The sequence below is a fragment of the Schistocerca cancellata genome, chromosome 5 (genome assembly GCF_023864275.1).
Source record: "Schistocerca cancellata isolate TAMUIC-IGC-003103 chromosome 5, iqSchCanc2.1, whole genome shotgun sequence".
Lineage (NCBI taxonomy): Eukaryota > Metazoa > Arthropoda > Insecta > Orthoptera > Acrididae > Schistocerca > Schistocerca cancellata.
The window spans coordinates 790,628,421-790,651,351 of record NC_064630.1 but is presented as its reverse complement, the minus strand read 5'-3'; positions in this window follow the sequence as shown (position 1 = coordinate 790,651,351).

Sequence of the window (22,931 nt, the reverse complement as noted above, 5' to 3'; positions counted from 1 at the left end):
CCCATTTTTCAGATCCGAAACGATTACTGCATCACGCTATCTGGACATTCTTCGTGAATTTGTGGCGGTACAAACTGCCTTAGACGACACTGCGAACACCTCGTGGTTTATGCAAGATGGTGCCCGGCCACATCTCACGGGCGACGTCTTTAATTTCCTGAATGAATATTTCGATGATCGTGTGATTGCTTTGGGCTATCCGAAACATACAGCAGGCGGCGTGGATTGGCCTCCCTATTCGCCAGACATGAACCCCTGTGACTTCTTTCTGTGGGGACACTTGAAAGACCAGGTGTAGCGCCAATTGAACAGTTGAAGCAGTACATCTCATTTGAATGTGAAGCCATTCCGCCAGACACGTTGTCAAAGGTTTCGGGTAATTTCATTCAGAGACTACGCCATATTATTGCTACGCATGGTGGATATGTGGAAAATATCGTACTATAGAGTTTCCCAGACCGCAGCGCCATCTGTTGTTGAAAATTGTAACTACTGTAATTTCGAAAGTTTGTCTGCCTGAAAATGTACTGTTGTCCCAAGCATATTGCAACAAACGGTGTATTTCTATCGCTGCTCGTTTAGTTTTTATTGCCGTTTCAAATATACCGGTCATTTTTGAAACACCCTGTAAGTATCTTTGAAGGCTTTGGCAATATTTGCTTTAGTGATAATGTGTACGGGTCGTATGGGTAGAATAGCTTGCACACGTCGCATTAGGTTTACGTGCTCTGAGGTGGACAGAGGAACTGTGACAGTGCAAACGAGTTAGTGACACACAAATAAACACTTTACTGCGCTGTGATATTTAACCAAAGTTGCAGCCACTCGGTGGATGGACTTCTGCACAGATACGACTGCACGGTGCCCTGTCGAGGTTTGCGTCACTGAGTAGAATGTCAACAATAGTACGCCCGTCCTGGGTGCTACACTATCAGTCACTCTAGTAAACACTTCTCCCTACGCGAAGGCTATAGGCGACTGCACCTGTAGACTTAGTGTCGCAGCTGATCTCCACTACGAACTGTGGTTACGAACGGCAACCCTGGAACTCTATACTAGAACTGTCGCACGCCAACGCCGAGCATGAAATGTCCGTTGCTGCCAGTGGCCGCCGCTTGTTATAACAAGGAAGTCCATAAATCCATCTCATTGGCGGTGGCACAGAGTTCGCTGATCGAACTTCGCTTGTGATTGGTGGGGAAATTCAAAGCGCCACCCCGTGCCGCCAGACGGAAACTGTCTCAGCTCGCCAGCTACGGATACGTCCATTGTCGAGGATACAACAAGTCAAAGCGTATCGTTATAGGGGCAATAATCTGCACAAGATGCAGCCAGAGCCATATTCCCTCTAATTCTACGATGCAACATCAACAAATGGAGTACAGTCGTATGAAATCAGAAGTTGACAATGGCAACAGATCAGAATATGAGACAACAATGCAGACTGAAAATAATAAGGAAAGTGTTTCACAAAATTAGAAATTTCTTAATAATATAATTTTTTGTTTAAAACGGTTTTTTCGAGATTATTTTTCTGACATGTGGCCTTATACGCCAGTGAAATGTGGATGATAAACAGTTCAGTCAAGAGAAAAATAGAAACTTACAGAATATGGTATTACAGAACTATGCTGAAGATTTATGAGTAGCTAATGAGGAGGTATTGACTGAAATGGAAGAAATAACTTTGTACAAAACACGTTCTATGAAAGAGAGGAAAGAGGTTGGTAGAAGACATCCTGAGGCACCAAGGGGTAACGGTTGGAAATTGGAAATTTGAGCGGGGCGGGGGTACAAACGATAGGAGACAAGGGGGAGCTTGCAGGAAGCTGATTCATGCGCAGTTTGGTGGCGGTACTGGTTCAGCCGTGCCTTGCTAAAGTTCCGGAAAACGGATAGGAATGTCTAGAACTGTATTCAGAGTTTGACTTGGGGTTTATGTCTGACATTACGTTCACTTGTGGCAAAATTTGTTAACTTGAAAAACTACTGATTCCACCGCTGTTTGTAATCTGCCGTAGATCTCCTTGTAACTAAATGTGTCAGTTAGTTCAAAGGTTAGAGGAAGGGAAAGGAATACACCTCCAATTGTGTCACCAGTAGTGAAGTAATATTGTGATCAAACCAGCATTCCGTATGACGTCAGCTTTAATTCGGCTGCTGTGGTTTTACAGAGATAACGAGACATTTTAGACATTTTCAGAATAGAACGGAGCGTAGAGCTGCATGTCACCAGCATTAACATTGAGGACAACGACGTAATACACATGGCTTTTAGAACTTATAAGTTACAGTAAATACATTTGAATGATTAAAAAGCAGTTATCAATGCAAGCCTTGCAGATTAGAATAAAAGGAGGATTATTAAAAGTCTATACAATCATAACAATTTATGTACTTTTTTACATTCACAGTTTTTCTTGTCTGTGCTTTCACGGATAGAAGACGCGCACGTCTACTGTAGGGATACTGAGGCACCGTGTGGTTCGTCTGTACCGTAACCTGACTTCTATTCTTAGATTTAGAGTGACATCTGTAGCGGATGCATTGTTCGTAAAATGCCACTATTGATGTCTGTATTTTAGGACTGCCGAATGTATCGTCAAAAGTGATATCGATCATTCTTACGCTATCCATCTGGTGCACTAGAGGAGCTTTTGTGAAGTTAATAGTAATCGTTAATTAGCCTATACGATTAAAATATGAGATCTTAATCCACAGCTACGGGTTTCTGGAGTCACGCTCCCATCATCATTCTATATCCGCTCAGTCCTTCGTACACACGCACTTAAAAAGCACGAAATATTCGTAACATGAAAACAAAATAAAAATATTGGGCCGTAAAGTCCACGTCTTCCTTTAAAGCCGGCAACACTTTATTCTCTGTTCGGCCAATCGCCGGAGTGCTTCTTAACTGTAGTGGACAAACCGCCTACGTCTGCTGAAACTCTCTAGCTGTCTTTCCGTTCAGTGACGAGTTCTGTAAACATGTATACGGCTCCAGCTGTCTCCTCTCAAACACTAACAGTTTCATAGGTTACTTAGCAGTTACAGAGGGTATGAAGAAACAATATTACCTATGGTTACCTAGGCGAACTGCTACTGCTAACCTAAAAAAAAAATCCATATACCCATTGATGGGAGCGTTAATACTCTGTCACGTTTGCATACACATATTAAGCAGACAATACAATCTATCTCAGTGAACTGCTATTTCGAGTTCTTCAAGCAGCTAAAGCTGTCTTCCTTTCTTTGCCAGAAAGATCTCTTCAGTCCCTTTTCTACATCTACAGCTACATACATACTCTGCAATCCAACATACGGTGCGTGGCGGAGGGTACCTCCTACCACAACTATCATCTTCTCTCCCTGTGCCACTCCTAAACAGAACGAGGGAAAAATGACTGCCTATATCCCTCTGTACGTGCCATAATCTCTCTTATCTGATATTTGTGGTCTTTACGCGAAACATGAGTTGGCGGCAGTAAAACTGTACTGCAGTCAGAATCAGATGCTGGTTCTCTAAATTTCCTCAGTAGCGATTCACGAAAAGAACGCCTCCTTTCCTCCAGAGACTCCCACCCGAGTTCCTGAAGCATTTCGGTAACACTCACGTGATGATCAAACCTACCAGTAACGAATCTTGCAGCCCGCCTCTGAATTGCTTCTATGTCCTCCCTCAATCCGACCTGATAGGGATCCCAAACGCTCGAGCAGTACTCAAGAATAGGTCGTATTAGTGTTTTATAAGCGGTCTCTTTTACAGATGAATCACATCTGAACAAAATTCTACCAATGAACCGAAGACGACTAGCGCCTTCCCCACAACTACCATTCATGCTTGTCCCACTATATATCGCTCTGCAATGTTACGCCCAAATATTTAATCTACGTGACTGTGTCAAGCGCTACACTACTAATGGAGTATTCAATCATTACAGGATTCTTTTTCCTATTCATCTGCATGAATTTAGATTTATCTATATTTAGAGTTAGCTGCCATACTTTTTGTGGATGACGTGTCATATAAGTTTGGAAACCACATATTTACCATAATTTCCCAGTCTAAATGCATTAGTATGCTCTTTATACCTTATCGAAAACTGCCATACCCCTGTGCTATATACTTCGTCACAAGATGAACATGTGCTTCTTTCAGCTTACTAATCCCGTTCCCACCATCATGACTTTAGTTATATCCTACTAAGTTTTTCGGTTTGAACTTCAACCGGACATTGTACAGCTTAAATATGTTCTTACGTATATAGACTGAAGCGTAGAGTGACAAATTGTACCTAGCCAAGGAATCGAACCAGGGTCTCCTGCTTACTAGGGAGTTGTGTGAGCGACTAAACCACGGTGGCACGGCATTTCAAACAACTCCACGGATTACCCTGGCACGTCTCCCTCGCCGGCCGTGTTGCCGAGCGGTTCTACGTGCTTCAGTCTGGAACCACGCGACTGCTGCGGTCGCTGGTTCGAATCCTGCCTCGGGCATGGGTGAGTGTGCTGTCCTTAGATTGGTTAGGTTTAAGTAGTTCTAAGTTCTAGGGGACTGGTGACCTCAGATGTTAAGTCCCATAGTGCTTAGAGCCATTTGATTTGAACGTTTCCCTCCTCATTCCAAATTCTCACTGCCGCTCCAGTTTAAAGCGCCACCTACACATGAACCAGTAAAGTCTCTGGAACTGTGCCATTATATTTAAATTTGTTCGCCTGTTTCTCTGATATTTCCCGCAAGTACTGGGCAGGAACGATATTTTAACCTTGGTTCTTTTTTCTATTGATTTTTTCCGTTACAGATAAAATAATTCACAATGCGTACATCATTACTGTTAACTGCTATTTGCTTAATAATGTTTCATTTACCTGCTGCACTCATTGGTATAGTAATGAGTCTAGTCACTTACATTCTAAACGATGATCCTTTATAAAACTGATGGTGGCGTGATCGGTTAGGAATCATAACATTTGCTGCTGTTCGCTTCCTAAAGATATTAAACGTACCCAAATTCTTCTGTCCTGTACCTTATGATCCAAAACTGGAATGATACAAATTTTAGTTTTCTCGTGGGAAACATTCAATATACCGACAGTTCTAGCACTGTCGCCCTCAGTTACATGTACGACAACAGCGTGTCGCCAAGACAGCGTTTCCATTAAACTATCGCCTTATCATGAAACAACCTCTTCCAAGATGCTAGTAAAAATATCCGGAATTCGACCAGAAATTCTCGATACCACAACCACCGCACTTTTTTTTACATGTATCGTTTATTGCTGAATATAGCCAGCCGCGTTGGTCTAGCGGTTCAGGCGCTCAGTCTGGAACTGCGCGACTGCTACGGTCGCAGGTTCGAATCCTGCCTCGGGCATGGATGTGTGTGATGTCCTTAGGTTGGTTAGGTTTAAGTAGTTCTAAGTTCTAGGGGACTGATGACCACAGATGTTAAGTCCCATAGTACTCAGAGCCATTCGAACCATTTTATTGTTGAATATTGCTTGTGACTACTTGGTGGTTTTTAATTGCAAGTATATAGAGGCTCGAAGGCAGACCGTCGGATGATGGCAGCTTGACACTAGAAAGTTGTAGCTGTGGATTTTAAAATGTCAGATTTACACGATGTTATAATTTAAAAAAATATTCCGAGCTATTAGGCCGTGGTTGAATGGATTTGACATTAAAATTTAATGTGAAATTTACTAGACAGCCGCACAGTAGCCCGGAATATTGTAGCAATGGATTACAATTCTTACATTCGTGTGTCGCATGCTAGATATCGATAACAGTGATGGTTATAATTCAATTCTCCTACTACATCCGAAGTTTAAAACTAGGCGTGAAACTGGTCATCAGTCATGTACAAATGCAATCACTGTATTTAGAAATAAAATCTGCAGACAGTGTCCCATGAAGATGTGTTACGCCAGACCAGTTACTGACAAACGCTTGGCTTGAGGACAGAGCGGAGGACGCAGGAAGCTGAGGCTGGCAGGTGTGGATGGTGGAGGCGCAGGTGGGGAGGTGGATGGGGTTGGACGGGGTGGGGCCTTGTCTGGCGCGGTGGGCTCGGGATTTCATCCAGCTGAGCCGGCGAGGCTCGGCGGAGTCAGGCCTCGCTGCCCAGCCGTATTGATCGCAGCGGCCCGTCTGCCGCTGCTTAACCAGCCGCGTGCCGCTGTTGCAGGGTGTGGTCAGCGGCCCTGCGACGCACCCATCCCACATCCGCCGTGCACCGACCCAGGTGTACGTTTACCTTCGAGTCAAAAGTCTTCTGACTAGTTCGATGTAGCCCGCCACGAAGTCCGCTCCTGTGCCAATCTCTTCCTCTCAGAGTATCACTTGCAACCTGCGGCCTCAGTTATTTGCTGGATGTGTTGCAGTTCTTCCTCTTCAGTTTTTGTCCTCTACAGCTTCTTCCGGGGCCACGGAAGTCATTCCGTGATGTCTCTACAGAGGTCCTATCATCACGTCCCTCCTTGCCAGTGTTCCCCAAATATTCCTTACCTCGCCGATTCAGTTACATAACCTCCTTATTCCTGCCCTTTTCAGTCCAATTAATTTTCAACATTCTTCTGTAGCATTACATCTCCAATTCTTCGACTCTCTTCCGTTGTGGTTTTCCCAAAGTCTATACAATTCTCTGCTCCAAAAGTACATTCTCAGAAATTTCTTCCTCAAGTTAAGTCTATGTTTCACACTACCAGACTTCTCTTGGCCAGGAATGCCCTTTTTGCCCCTGCTGGTCTGATTTTTATATTCTTCTGACTCCGTCCCTCATGGGTCTCTTTGTTGCCTAGGTAGCAGAATTCCTTCAGCAAATCTACTTCGTAATCACCAGTACTGATGTTAACCTTCTCGCTGTTCTCATCTCTGCTATTTCTCATTACTTTCGTGTTTCTTCGACTTACTCTCAATCCATATTCTACATTTATCAGACTCTTCATTCCGTTCAGCAGATCCTGTAATTCATCGTCATTTTCACTGAGGGAAGCAATAGCATCAGCAAATCATACCGTTAATAGGCTTTCAGCTTGACTTTCAAACCAACTCTCGAACCTTTCTTTTAATTCCGTTATTTCTTCTTCCAAGTGTAGATTCAATAGTGGGAGAGAACGACCACATCCCTGTCTTACTCCCTTTGTAACCCGAGCACTTCACTCTTGGTCTTCCACTCTTATTGTTCCCTCTTGGTTCTTGTACGTATTGTGATAGCACCAGGCTTTCCTTGAACCTTACCTGTATTTTTCTCAGAATTTCCAGTATCTTCCACCATTTTACATTGGCGAAAGCTTTTTCAAGGTCGACAAATCCTATGAACGTGTCTTGGTTTCTCTTTAGTCTTGCTTACATTCTGAACGGCAACGTGAGAATTGCCGTTGTGGTTCCTTTCTCTTTCCTAAGCCAAACTGATAGCCACCTAACAGACTCACTTTTTTTTCCAATCTTCGTACATTATATTTGTCAGAAACTTGGACGAGCTGTTAAGCTGATCGTGCGATAATTTTCGCACCTCTAGCTCCCGCAGTTTTGGGAACTGTGTGGAAGATGTTTTTCTAATGATATATTGCCAGTTTTACTTATTCTGCACACCATCATGATTAGTGGATTTGTTGTCACTTCTCCAAACGATTTTAGAATTTCCGATTATATTTTTTCTATCCCTTCTGCCTTATTAGATCTTAAGTCTTCCAAAGACATTTCAGATTCCGATTCTGATATTTGACACACTGTCTCTTCCCTGACGACTACTGTTCCTTCTCTATCACGTCATCAAACGGTTCCTCTCCACTCTTGATGCCTACAGTGTATTCCTACCACCTATTCGCTCTCTCCTCTGAATTTAACAATAGGATTCTCATTGCACTCTTAATTTTACTTTCGCTGAAGGCTGTTCTATCTTTTCTGTATGGCGAGTCAGCCCTTCCCCCCCATCATTTCTTTTCCGATTTCTTCAAATTTGTCATCCTACTATATCAACTTCTTTACAGTTCCTACTTATTTTATTCCTAAGTGTCTTCTATTCTTGTATTCCTGAATGTACCTGAACATTTCTGCACTTCCTTCTTTGGTCTATCAACTACAGTATTTCTTCTGTTGCCTATGGTTTCTCCCCAGTTACTTACGTCTTTCTCTGCAGCCTCTATGATTGCTCATTTTAGAGATGTCCATTCTTCTTCAACTAAATCACCTGCCGAGCTATTCCTTATCACAGTATTATAGCCTCAGAGAACTTCAGGCATACCTCATCATTGCTCAGTACTTCTGTATGTAACATTTTTGAGCGATGATTCTCACTGGCTTATCTATTAAACTTCAGCCTATGATTCGTCATTAGTGAATTATTGTCTGCTAGACGATCTAGACGATCTAGAAAACTGAAATACTCGATCGAATGCGTTCCTCATCATCGTACGCTATCACGCGCTATCAATTAAAGTGTCATGGTTAGGAATCTCTGTTGCTCATTGCATGTGCGCTCTCTGGCTCCGCAAACTCTTCCACGTTGTTGAAAGGCTTTTACATCAAACAAAGCTTGTGTGACGACTGATTATACGAATTGCCATACGTACCTTCTTAGCCTTATCCACTTATGCACTCCTTACCGAAGATTCGTGGTTCTGTATGAAGACATTGTGAGGGTATGCTGTTTTTCTAAAATTTATTAGTTTCTTCGGTTATAAGAAGAGTATTGTAAAAGATGAAATTGAAAATTATCCTACATTTTAACAACGTCAATGATCAGAAACTTAAAATTTAACACTAAACCCAAAACAACTTTTGAAAGACACAGGAGATGAGACCAAGACATATTTCTATATAAGCTGCACCCTGTTCAGGACATCTAAGCAATATCGTTCTACTTAAATAATTATATTTTATATTTGTGTCAATGATATTGCATAATATTTGCAGCAGAAAACCGAAATTTTTCGCGATATTACCTTAGGTTTAAATTTATGTAGGCTAAATTGTCGTTATCAACGTTACTTATTCCAATACGGAAGGAGAAAGCAATGAATTCTATGCGAATAAGATCAGCACGATTTCCATCTGGAGGAAAAAGATGACACTCTAAAACTTTCACGCTATGATGACCGTATAGGCTACTCCGTTTCCACATATTAAGTATTGATCATACATCTGTTTCTATTGGTTATCCGTCTTGAGCTGAGTGCAATTTAATTATGATGGTGCTATTCTTTTTAATTAAATTACAGTTAGCTCAAGACGGCTAACCAATAGTAACAGTTTTTAACACCTGCTGCGGAAGATAGCCACGCAAAGAAACGTAACTGATCATAAATTTCTCCATAGTGTTTTTCAGGCCATGATGTACTTTTCCGCTATCTCCCTCGTGTTCGCTGTTGTTCCAGAGAATTACTAGTTCCAAAAATCATCAAAAATAGTAATTTTGAGCTAATTATGTTCCTTCCATCCTCATTTTACAATCACTTCTAGTAATTTAGGACTTTTTTTGATAATAGCGTACTGCATATACAACAATATGAATAAAAATATGAATATTAGTTTGTTAAAAAAATATCTCTGAAAGTTCTTCACTGACTGCTTACAGATTCTGAATTGACATTGCATTCGAATATACCTACAGAAGTTCCACATCACATAATACAAATGTTAAGTATATTATACATATATTTATAAACGACATGGTACTCTAATAGCTATAAAAAACATACGCTTTTCGAATGCAAAAAAATTTAGCGGTAAGAGAAGAACTTTCGCAGACTTATGGTTTTGAACAAAAAACGTTAAGTTTTTGCTAACAACGTATTCGTGGTAAACATTACATATACTACATCGTGCTGCAGTAGGTATATCAAGCACGTGAGTATTCGAATGCAATGTTGTTTCAAAACGCCCGAGCATTGGGTGGAGAACTTACATAGATATATGATTTTGTAAAAATGAATATTTACGTCTATGATAAGAATAACAGTAAACAAGACTCAAAGTCAGAGAGAGGGGGGAAGAAGTGAAGGACAGAAGTGTGGGAGGAAATGGAGATACAATGTGGAAAGGAGGAGATGGGCAGAGAGAGTGGCAGGGGAAGATGGACAGATAGAGAAAGAAAGACAGAGGAGAAGTTGGACACAAGAAGAGAGAGGAGGTTATGGACAGAATAGGGGAGGTAGGAGAAGGTGTAAAGAGAGTGGGAGGAGAAGATAGACAGAGAGAGGGGGCAGATGGCAAACAGAAACAGAGGAAGGAGGTGATAGAGAGAGGATGGAGAAGGAGAAATGCAAAGACAGGGGGAGGAGGAAATGGACAGATATAGGAGAGAGATTAAAATTACGACGTATATCCAGTTCCCATACGTATTAGAAACGTGTGCTTTCTCTCTTTTTCCTTTCCATGTAACCAGACTAACAATAGCAAACTGCCAGGAGCAAATAGTTCAATAATGAACACATTCAGAGTAGCATCGGTTTGAACAATGAGTATTTTTCAAAAATATATTTGTTACTCACATGCCACATATCCTGCGTTGTTCGTTTGAAAATGGCATACTGTCGAACAGATTGAAGATGTGAAATGTATTTACCATAAATGTAAGCATCTGTTTGCTACCTTACGTCCCATGTATTGTATCTCAGAAAATAGCAAAGAATATTTTACGACGCTGCCACGGCGTGACGTCTACTGAATCGAGCCTCGTAAAATCAATCTTTCACACGACCTTAACAGAAGGTATATATTGTTGGCGTATGTAGTGAACTGATGGTCTTGTAAGGCACACGCTTTGCGACTAAATGAGATGGAAAGGAAGAAAATGTAGGCGATTTCTATGAAGCATACGTTCAAAATATACTCACACAAAGTACGTCTAAAAATTAGAAATTGTCTTTCCCCAAAAAATACCCCTGAAATATAATGAATATTTTGTAATGTGTGTTCCAGTCACTGTTGCAAAAATTTATTTTGTGAAGAATACGACATGAGACTAGCGAATGAAATTGTTGATTGTTCTTTCACAGTAAGGTAGTTTCAAGATATGTCAGGGACAGTTCCAAACTTCATACAATGAGAGTATTTGGATTTTTAAAGTATTACGTATTTGGATTGATAGCATTTATTAAGTATCATCATTAATTCGGTCAAAACAAGTTATTCTAATTAAAGTGTGAATCACAGCTTAATGATATAAATGTTTACTGGATTAAGAATATGAAGTCAACTATCCAGTTTCAGAGCTCCTACAGCTAGATTTTACCTCCTACAACTCTCTCTAGTACCACGGAAGTTATTTAGTAAGCCTTAAAACATATCCTAACATCTAGTTCCGACTTATTACCAGTGTTTGCTAAGTGTACCTTTTTTCTTCTGTGGACATCGTCCTCTTTTCTTAATTTATCAGTCCAGCTAATTTTCAACGTCCCTCTTAATACCACGTCTCAATAACTTCGACAGTCTTTTTTTTTGTCACACCTTTCCCAGAGCCAGATTCACTGCCATTCAGCTCTGTTCTTCAAAACTGCATTCTCAAAAATAAATCCTATGGTCGATACTATTAGACTTCTTTTGGACAGGAATGTCCTGTTGCCTTAGCCTGTTTTTTACATCCTCCATGCTTCGACTGGCATGAGTTATTTTGTTTACAAGGTGAAAGTATTCCTTAACTTCTGTTTCTTGGTCCAAATTTTGATGTTTATTTAGTCGGTAATCTCGCTCCTGGTACTCCTCACTGTTTCTCTGAGGCTTACCTCGAACCAATATTCTGCACTCATCAGACTGCATATTCCACAACAGGTCCACTAATTCTTCTTAAATTTCACTGAGAATTGCCATGTAATCAACGAGTCTTATCACCGATATATTTTACTTTGAATTTTAGTCTCACGCATGAACGTTTCATTTATTTCCGTCACTGCTAATTCTACGGCGAAATACTGCATCACTGCCTTAAAACCTTTTATACTTTTCAATCCGAGCCCTTCGTTCTTGATTTTTCATCATTATTTTTCCCTGTTGGGATTGTACAGGGTGTTTCAAAAATGTCCGGTATATTTGAAACGGCAATAAAAACTAAACGAGCAGCGATAGAAATACACCGTTTGTTGCAATATGCTTGGGACAAAAGTACATTTTCAGGCAGACAAACTTTCGAAATTACAGTAGTTACAATTTTCAACAACAGATGGCGCTGCTGTCTGGAAAACTCTATAGTACGATATTTTACACATATCCACCATGCGTAGCAATAATATGGCGTAGTCTCTGAATGAAATTAGCCGAAACCTTTGACAACGTGTCTGGCGGAATGGTTTCACATGCAGATGAGATGTACTGCTTCAGCTGTTGTATTGTTTCTGGATTCTGGCGGTACACCTGGTCTTTCAAGCGTCCCCACAGAAAGAAGTCACAGGGGTTCATGTCTGGCGAATAGGGAGGCCAATCCACGCCGCCTCCTGTATGTTTCGGATAGCCCAAAGCAATCACACGAACATCGAAATATTCATTCAGGAAATTAAAGACGTCGGCCGTGCGATGTGGCCGGGCACCATCATGCGTAAACCACGAGGTGTTCGCAGTGTCGTCTAAGGCAGTTTGTACCGCCACAAATTCACGAAGAATGTCCAGATAGCGTGATGCAGTAATCATTTCGGATCTGAAAAATGGGCCAATGATTCCTTTGGAAGAAATGGCGGCCCAGACCAGTACTTTTTGAGGATGCAGAGACGATGGGACTGCAACATGGTGCTTTTCGGTTCCCCATATGCGCCAGTTCTGTTTATTGACAAAGCCGTCCAGGTAAAAATAAGCTTCGTCAGTAAACCAAATGCTGCCCACATGCATATCGCCGTCATCAATCCTGTGCACTATATCGTTAGCGAATGTCTCTCGTGCAGCAATGGTAGCGGCGCTGAGGGGTTGCCGCGTTTGAATTTTGTATGGATAGAGGTGTAAACTCTGGCGCATGAGACGATACGTGGACGTTGGCGTCATTTGGACCGCAGCTGCAACACGGCGAACGGAAACCCGAGGCCGCTGTTTAATCACCTGCTGCACTAGCTTAGCGTTGCCCTCTGTGGTTGCCGTACGCGGTCGCCCCACCTTTCCAGCACATTCATCCGTCACGTTCCCAGTCCGTTGAAATTTTTCAAACAGATTCTTTATTGTATCGCATTTCGGTCCTTTGGTTACATTAAACCTCCGTTGAAAACTTCGACTTGTTGCAACAACACTGTGTTCTAGGCGGTGGAATTCCAACACCAGAAAAATCCTCTGTTCTAAGGAATAAACCATGTTGTCTACAGCACACTTGCAAGTTGTGAACAGCACACGCTTACAGCAGAAAGACGACGTACAGAATGGCGCACCCACAGACTGCGTTGCCTTCTATATCTTTCACATCACTTGCAGCGCCATCTCTTGTTGAAAATTGTAACTACTGTAATTTCGAAAGTTTGTCCGCCTGAAAATGTACTGTTGTCCCAAGCATATTGCAACAAACGGTGTATTTCTATCGCTGCTCGTTTAGTTTTTATTGCCGTTTCAAATATACCGGTCATTTTTGAAACACCCTGTACATCGCATATTATGTATTTTTACTTTTAAGTTTACTATTATTTTTCTCAGACTTTAGAATATCTTCCATTATTTTACAGTGTCGAGCGTTTTTTCTGGGTAAAAATGTCCAATGTTGGAGTTTTAATTTTTCCTATGTCTTGTTTCCATTATAAAGAGCTACCTCGGAACTGCCTCTCTGGCATCTTTAGCTTCCCCAAAGCTAAGCTGATTGTCATCTAATAATTCCTTTACTTTCATTTCCATTCTTTGTATGTTACTATGGCCAGCATCTTAGATTCAGGGGACTTTGTAGGAGGTGCCTGGGCCATGAGAATAAAAGGGTTGAGCCATTGATTGAATGGGTATTTCACTTTTTACATAACCATATCCATTTAAAACTTTATTATACATGGACTCACAGTCCCCTATCCGTAAAGATTAACTTAATAAACAGCCAATGGTCCACTCACCAGCCTGATCATTTAAGAAACAGCACACGCGACATAGGCACATTCTTCTGTAGCAGAGGCCCACCAAGGTACTGACACCGAGAATCGGAGGTCCGTAAATACTTAATTAATCTGTCTACAACAAGCCCGCCCTATCGATTTGTCCTGTGCTATATCGCTGATACCGCAGTAAGAGAAGTACGCTCTGTGGAGCGCGAAACCTGTGAAACAGCGCGCCCCATGCACACAGTGCTGGGTCGGTGGTTGTCGAGGAAACCGCTTGGGGGCACCGGACGCTCTGCTGCTGACAGCTGCTATGGACGGCGACGTGCAGAAGTAGCAAGGTACGGCCGCGAAAATGGCACTGCGTTCAGTATTGATGTATTTGGATTCCGGCCAGACAAGGGTGTGGGCGTAATTGTCATCGAGCATGACGTCAATACAGATACGGACAATCGATAACTTGGTCAGCTGCTCTTGGGAATTTTTATACTTGTTGGGGCCATGCCAAATTTGTTAAACATGTTCAGAGGTTGATAGCAGCAGTTGAAATTTTTACCAGTAACTTCAAATAGTAACGGTGTGGTGTGCTGACATATGAGGAAACTTTTTTCCCTAACCATCAAGTATTTGAGGTTAACAGGGGAGAAGCTGTTATTACGATACTGTGACATCAGTACTTTTCTCGAAGACTGTTTTCCTGAATTGTCCAGTTATATAAGTGCAATCGTGTACGAGTGTGTGTGTGTGTGTGTGTGTGTGTGTGTGGTTGTGTGTGTGTGTGTGTGTGTGTGTGTGTGTGTACAGTCTGTTAAGCTAATGTCACTTCTCTGTTTGTTCCAGAAGGCTGCTTAATTTGCCTTCCGTGTGATCTCGGGTATGTTTGTGATGGCAGGTGACTTGAGCAGGCTTGACCGTTCTGTGGCCGGCCCAAAGGAAAAGGGCACACTCAAACCAACCCTGTTCAAGTTGTAAATGAGGAAAACCATTACTGATTGTAAATTGCATAAATTGGTTCTCTGTAATCTTTTCTATAACTTTTGTTTATTTTGTCATGACTTGTCAATTGTTATTGGTCATTTTGAGACTCTTCTGGTATGTTATAATTGACGAGGTGCTGTAGGCAACCAGTGTTGGTTAAGCTATCTTTGTGCATGAGCAACATGTTTTGAACACCCTTCTATGATGACAGTTGTTCCCTTGAAATGTAGACCAGAGTCAGGTTTTACTATATGTTAATTGTAGAAGTGAATGCCTGTTTCCTTTTTATGTGTTCACTTAAAGCGATTTCTGTTTCTTTAAATAATCAGAAGGGAATCTAACTTAATTGTTGGAATGATGAATGCCTTTAGAATGATTGAAGCTGTAGTAAAGTCACAGTAGAAATTAGGTGTCTTTTTGTTTGCAGCGAAGAACTACCAAGGAATTAAAAAAAAAACTTTCATGAAGGGATTTTATAATAAATTTTAATTTACAAAATTTTCCTCAGTGACCCTTACAAACGGTTTAGGCGTTCACTAATCTCAATAACTGATCGACTCTCACGTTAGTTAGCAGCAATAATAATGAAAGACATCATAGCACAATCTATTGCTTCGTTGGCACGTGGATAGTTAACTTTAGATGTTCTGAAACCATTTCTTAGGACCAAGAGAGACAATCAGAGTCTTCTGTGTTCGATGTACTGTGTCACTTCTGCGAGATTACTTGAAACCGTACGGCCGTGTACCATCCACAGAGTAATTGAGCACCGGCACCACAAACTGAAGACCACTCCCATATGCTACGGTGGACAGAGGATGGAGGCTCTGCCACGGATACTGGTAGGCATTCGTAAGGATTTTATAGAGTACCTACAGGCTGTCCTGGTAAAAGTACAGCGAAGCTGTTACACTCCGACCAGAGTTTGTCCTGCTGACACACAAAGTGTTAGCGTAATGCAATTACGTCATCCTGTCGTATGACAGTTCTACAGCCCCCATGTTCCAGACCGTTTCCAGTTTTCAAGTGGAGTCTGCATACCACCAGCGTCTTACGACGACAGACTCTCTACACAGACTCAACCTGGAAGAGTCCTCCGTGATCCCATCGTCTCATGCCGTACGACTCCTAGCGGCCCACACGTTACCCACAATTATCATGCCCATGGCGACATGACATTGGGTACTCTTCAGTCTGGAGGCCAAGCATACATCATCCTCGATGTTCCGGGCTTCAACCCCAAAGACATCAAACTAGTTGATAATGATCTCGTAATGGACGACCATTGTGACACTTCCAAACACCCACTACTCTGGTTGCCAGCATCCTCATCGATGTCAAGTGATTATGGCCACATGTTGACTATATGGTCTTAGGCGTCGCCTCCTAGCAGATTGAGTGCTTACCATCAAGGCCAAGTACAGGCTTCTCGGTAGCTGTGACCACACTCCACGCCACCGCCTGTGCATCCAACACCTCATGAGATACCGCCCGAGCTGTTGAGCCCAAACTCACTGCCCATGCCCAGCATATCCTACTGTGGCTGCTCCCATTGGCCACCCACTCACCTAGCACTCTGTCTTCTCTACACGAACGGCGTCGAGTACCAGACGCCAAGATAAGGTCCAGTCTTGCCCTGCATAGCAGACAACATCGACACAGCCAATCAGACGCATATGCACAGTTCGTTCACATGTTGCTAGGTGGACGCAACTCAACGTCTATTCACTTCTTTCATTTTTCAAAACCGCGACGCATCTTCCGTCAGCCGCAAAACAATTATTGATTTTCCTTTCTTCTCGTTCTCCAGATCATCCTTCGTAACTTTCTTCAGCTTCTCCTTCCGTCAATATAGAACTATGTCATTACCTTCGTTTGCCTCCGAATACTTCGTATGCTTGATCTTCGATTAAGATTTAACTAGTCCCTTCCTCCAAGACGCTGTTTCCCACCTGTTGACCTAATTTCTTCGTAGTGTCCCGTCTGACAGTCTTCCAGAACTGCTGAAATTTAACCTCTTCGTATAATTATCCCTCTTTCTCCTTTTGCTCCACACGACATCATAATGCGAAACCTGATTCGAAAAGCTTCTTCTCACAGTTGCTAGAATCGAACTTTCACGAACGGGTCTAGATCTATAAACACCAGTCACGTTCAACTTTCTTCCTCTTCATAAACATTGATTTTCACCCTGTGGGTCATCCTACTTTCTTTAGAGAAAGCGTAAAATTTACGTTAATGCCACAGGAAGGGACAAAATCAAATAATACATTTGCGAATATACGTGTAAATTCCATTCTAGGTTTGTACAGAGAAACATCAAAACAACGTACTCGTACACCAGATCAGTATTACAACCATAGACAACAAATGAAGTAAAGAGTGTTAGTGGAATCATTTTAAGTTAATCACAGAGGAGACTCAGTTCACCCTCATGTAATACATAATTCACCCAATTTAAGTATATTCTGGAGAAGCGTTGTAATAGTTGAACTTGATTTGGTGGATGATGTCCCGAAATGTACTATTCAAAAAAAAAATGTAAAAATTGTTTGAAACTGACAGCTGGTTGTGTTAAGTGATAGTTCCCATTGAACGTATGTAAGTAATTTGTGTACTAGATAAATTACTGCGAAAACCCGGATTAATCAGTTCCCAGAAAAAGAAGACTGGGTTCGTTCCTTTGAAAGCAAGTGCCCCAGTCAGCACTTGTGCTCTTTTTCTAATGACACGTTGTCGACGAATGTTTGGCCATAGTGTCACTTACTTCCTCCTTCCAAGACCTTTATCTTATCTTCGGTGAAGCTGAAGTAGTAACAAATGGATAATGATTCTTTATTTTAAAATATATGGATAAAAATTACTTGGTCAAGAAGGCTAAGGCACTTTTAGTTGATAACAAGTTTCAGCTCAATGACAAACCATTTCCAGACATGAAACATGGAAAACTGAATAACGGAAATGAACAACAGCGAAATAAATTTTATATTTCAGTTTCAGTTCCTTGTGTACCAGCCACCAGGCATTACACATCGTCATAAACTGTTAAGTTGAATCGCTCTTATTGTTATGCACAAACTGGAAAAAATGTATGCAGTTCGTGACAAAAATGTCTGTGATCTTATCTAAAGTAGGTCCCCACGGTTACAAGCAATCTATCACTAGCCTAGCGTGACATTCCCATTGCTTCAGGAACAAGGCAGTAGCAGCATGACGGAAGTCAAGGAACTAGCCACATATGCAGCGTTATCGCTATACGAAAGCGCTGTCAGATGGCACTAGTAGCCAAAGAAGTTTTACAGAGTCGTGCATTTATAATACTGTACAGTACGCCAATGTAACGAACTTCCTATACTAGGAACAATTTTACATTTCTGTAATCTGTGGTAACCATGTACCGAAAACAGGCTTTTCATTAAGTAATAACAAAAATAAAAGCGTCAGATACAAGGGAATAAAAAGGTCAAAATGGAAAACTGCACAGTATTCAAGTACAGGAAAGTATGTACAGTGCCAATGGTAAAGAGCCATAATATTGACTAGTAAGTAGTGTAATACTGAAGTCCCAATGTCAGTTATGATCAGTGTAATAAGTGAGTTTTCATGATGCCAGTAATTGCGTGGATTACCTATGTTTACGTATGAACGTAATAAGTTATCAAAAATTCAAATTGCTCGGAGCACTGTGGGGCTTAACATCTGAGGTCATCAGTCCCCTAGTATTTAGAACTACTTAAACCTAAGTATCCTAAGGACATCACACACATCCATGCCCGAGGCAGGATTCGAACCTGCGAACGTAGCGGTCGCGCAATAAGTTATCACTGGACAGTACATGTAAAAGGAGAAACTGAATGACAACTTATTCAAAGCCAAATAGTGATGATCTAACCGTAGAGAAGAGATAAGGCCAAATGTAGCTGAAGGTCTAGTTGCTAGATACACGGTAATATATCTAGCAAAATAGCTCACGGGTAATATGAGGGTTGGAACTTTAATAGTGGCAACTATTTATCGATTTCAACTCGATTTCTAAACTGAGGGAAACACTTCCCAGCATTCGTTTCAGAACTGCTACAAATTCGTCGGCAATAGACGCGCCACTCGAACTGTCGGCACAACTGGCACTGCTAAGAGTATCCTACGACTTCCACATCGCAGGCAACGGCTTATACACAATGCTGGTGACTACTTTGAAGGGGAGGAAACTTTGAAACACGTGTCTATTTTGTACGAGCTGCAAATAAATAATTGCCACCATTAAAGTTTCAACCATCGTAGTTGCATATATTGACATTCAGCATAAATTGAACTCATAAAAGCGTAATAAGCTAATACCCATACAACAGGTGCAACAGGAATATCAAATGATATCAAAAATTCCATGTGTATAAAATACTGAATAAATACAGGAGAGTCAATCGAGTGGAATACCTCACTAACAAGTGCTTCATATAAGAGAATCCCTTATTGAGACTTAATATAAATTATAGGAAATGGACCGACCGAGCTAGTGTCGCCGCGCTCGCACGCTCCTCAAGTTTGCTCCATAAACGTTCAGTGTTTACGCCAGTGTTTTCGTGTTTCGTGTTTTTTTATTGGCGCTTTTGCAAGTGAATTCAGTGTTATAAATTGAGCTATTGTTCTTCGTTCGTAGTGCCGCTGGGATTTCGGCGTTGTCCGAAATTTCTTCGCTGCAGCACGCCATGGCAAACTACGTGAGAAAAACACCGTTCTTTTCACCTTCGACAAGTACACCCGTCGAGTACATCCCTCTGCACCTGAAATACACGACTGGATTACCGAGGTAATTGCCCTTCATTCTGTATCTGTTCATACCATGCAGTTAGTCTCTGATGAATACTACATTTTTGTAAAGTTTAACGATCCCGTGAGTGTAGACGGCTTTCTGCAAAAATTTGGTTATGAAACGGAATTTATACACCTTTATGGTACTAAAAGTACTGTAAAACTCAGGAATTCCGCGTCTGTAATTAAAAACGTTAGGGTTTTGAATATACCCATAGAAGCAGACAACTCGAAAATTATAGATGTCCTTTCATAGTATGAGTTTATCAGGTAAATCGTAAACGAAAGGTGGGCTTCGCATTTCAAGCTGCAGTGCTTTAACGGCATTGAGTCTGTGGAGATGGAAGTGAAGGTGACCATTACCTCCCACATCTTTGTTGACGGCCACAAGGCTCATGTTATTTACTCAGAGCAAACCCCTACATGTCATGTATGTAACGAGTCTGGTCACCTCCGTCAGGACTGCCCTCGCCGTGTTTTTGTGCTAAAAAATAACGTTACGCAACGCCGGAAATCAACACTCAACGATCTGTTGCCAGCCAGTAATACAACAGAGCCGGCGGCTGTCGTGGCTCATGTTACTGCCTCTGAAAATGTTTCACTTAATGTTAATGAATTTCCGCCTTCAAAACCTGCATTAACTGCTGAAATTCCGTCCTGTGACAGCGAGATTCCCACTAAAAAGCGTCCTCTAGAGGCCACTGAAGATAATGTTGATAAGAACTCTGTAGTGTCACCACCAGACACCACACTTGCTAGGTGGTAGCCTTTAAATCGGCCGCGGTCCGCTAGTATACGACGGGCCCGCGTGTCGCCACTGTCAGTGATTGCAGACCGAGCGCCGCCACACGGCAGGTCTAGAGACACTTCCTAGCACTCGCCCCAGTTGTACAGCAGACGTTGCTAGCAATGGTTCACTGACAAATTACGCTCTCATTTGCCGAGACGATAGTTAGCATAGCCTTCAGCTACGTCATTTGCTACGACCTAGCAAGGCGCCATTATCATTTGCTATTTATCTTGTGATGCACGTACCGTCAGACCGATGTTCACCAATTATGGATTGAAGTTAAGTATTCCAGCAGCAACGTACCTTATTGGCTATATTAATTACATTGTCCTGATCCAGACCTCACGCCAGCCTGCCTGAGCTTTAACGCGTGCGTTTCGGCTACCAATCATAGTGGCTTGGCTGTCTTGCCAAGTCACAACAAACTCTCCCTCTGAAACACCCGTTGCCAGGAAGCCGAAGCCAAGGCTCCAAGATCTGTTGGAAGTGGAAAAAGGAGATGGAATGCAGGTCGATGTGGCTCCCACTTCCAAACAAGGAATTATACCGCCACGAACAGACAGTGTCGCAGCTGGTAGTGACCTTTCACAGAAATGTGACCCTGAGCATGAGGTCACAGCTGCAATAACCGCATCAAGTGCACAGCCCATACAGTGCGAACAGTACGAGGAAGTACCAAGTAAAGAACCTGGTGACTCCGAAGCGCAACACCGCGCCGAAGAAGGGAATAAACAAGCATCACCGCCTTGCCAGCAACACAACACGACACACAACACGCCGGAGCCAAATATTGACGACTCGGAAGCCACCGCCGTTGCGCAAGACGGCCACCGTCAGAGGCTGCCACAGAAACCAGGTCTTGCTTTCGCGCGTCATCAAGCGAAAGCCACACCAGAGAAGAAAGAAATCAAGAAAAAGAATAAGAAATATCAAGTCATGAGGGCCAACACTGACGAGGAGAAGGAGAAAGATCACACTGACTTATAGCAATGCATTGTCAGGATTTCAGGATAATTTTCTTTTCAAGCACTTTGTTTAAATGCAGTAAAAATTATCTAGGAAGTTAGTACATGTAACTGGCACACAGCTTGTAACGATCGTTACTTGTAGAGAAGCACGTTTCTGCTATAATCATACCGATCCTCATCCCAAATAGCTTCTTCTGGTATCTCTGTAATGCAAGCGTATGGCATTACTACCATTAACATTAATAAAATACAGCCACCCTTGAAATTGGCAGCACTAAAAGAATTCTTGTACGAGTCTAGGACTGATATCGCGTAGCTACAAGAAGTTGCGATAACGGTAATTCGGATCCCAGGCTTTTTTGAAATTGTTAATGTTTCTACGGAAGCCAATGTCGGTACAGCCATTCTTATAATGGAAGACATTCCGGTGACTGCAATCGAACGACTAGAATCAGGAAAAGCCGTAGGCATAAAAATTTTCGATGTAACCGTGCTTAACCTTTACGCCCCATCAGAAAATTCTCAAAAATTGGATCATGCTAAGAATTTTCAAGATGAACTTATTTATTTATTGAGGGAAAATTCGTGTTCCTTATACAAGGTGGAGATTTTAATTGTGTTTTAAACCAGAAATATCAACAACCCAAATTTCAACTACTCGCCACAGTTAAAAAAGTTTGTAAGTGATCTACAACTTAAGGATGTGTAAGAACTTCAGCACCCGACGACAGTCGAGTTCACGTATATAACCAGCGACTCCCGCAGCAGACTAGATAGAATTTACGTGTCACCCAATTTGCAAAATTTTTTATTAAAGGCTCAAACTGTTCCCGGGTATTTTAACGATCACAGTACACTTTTAACTTGCTTTAATTTACGTGTACAGCCAACCCGTCGATTCAGAGGTCAATGGAATTTGAATATCTCTGTTTTAACTGATGAAGAACTGGAACAGGAATTAAGAGCAGCGTGGACTATGTGCCTCCGCACAGCAGACCAGCACCCAACAGTCATTGACTGGTGGACTAGGAGGTCTAAACCAAGGCTGCGGAAAGTTGTCATGCAGTATAGTGTAGCGAGGCACAGGGAGTTGAGGAATACAATGGAGTTTATAATATCAACAGGCACATGGTGACGTAATTCGTCTGAATGATATCAAAAAAATAAAAGCCAAGTTATTAACCATTAAACGGAAACAGATGGAGGGACTAATAATTAAATCGAAAGCCACATCAATAGTAGCAGATGAAACAGCTTCTCTATATATCTTGGTGCGGCATACTAAAAACAGACGTCGAACTTTTATTGATGAAGTCCAGACGCATACTGGTAGAAGGCTCACATACCAGAAAGAAATGTACTGGTTCTATGACGACTTATATGCCCCTACCACAGTAGAC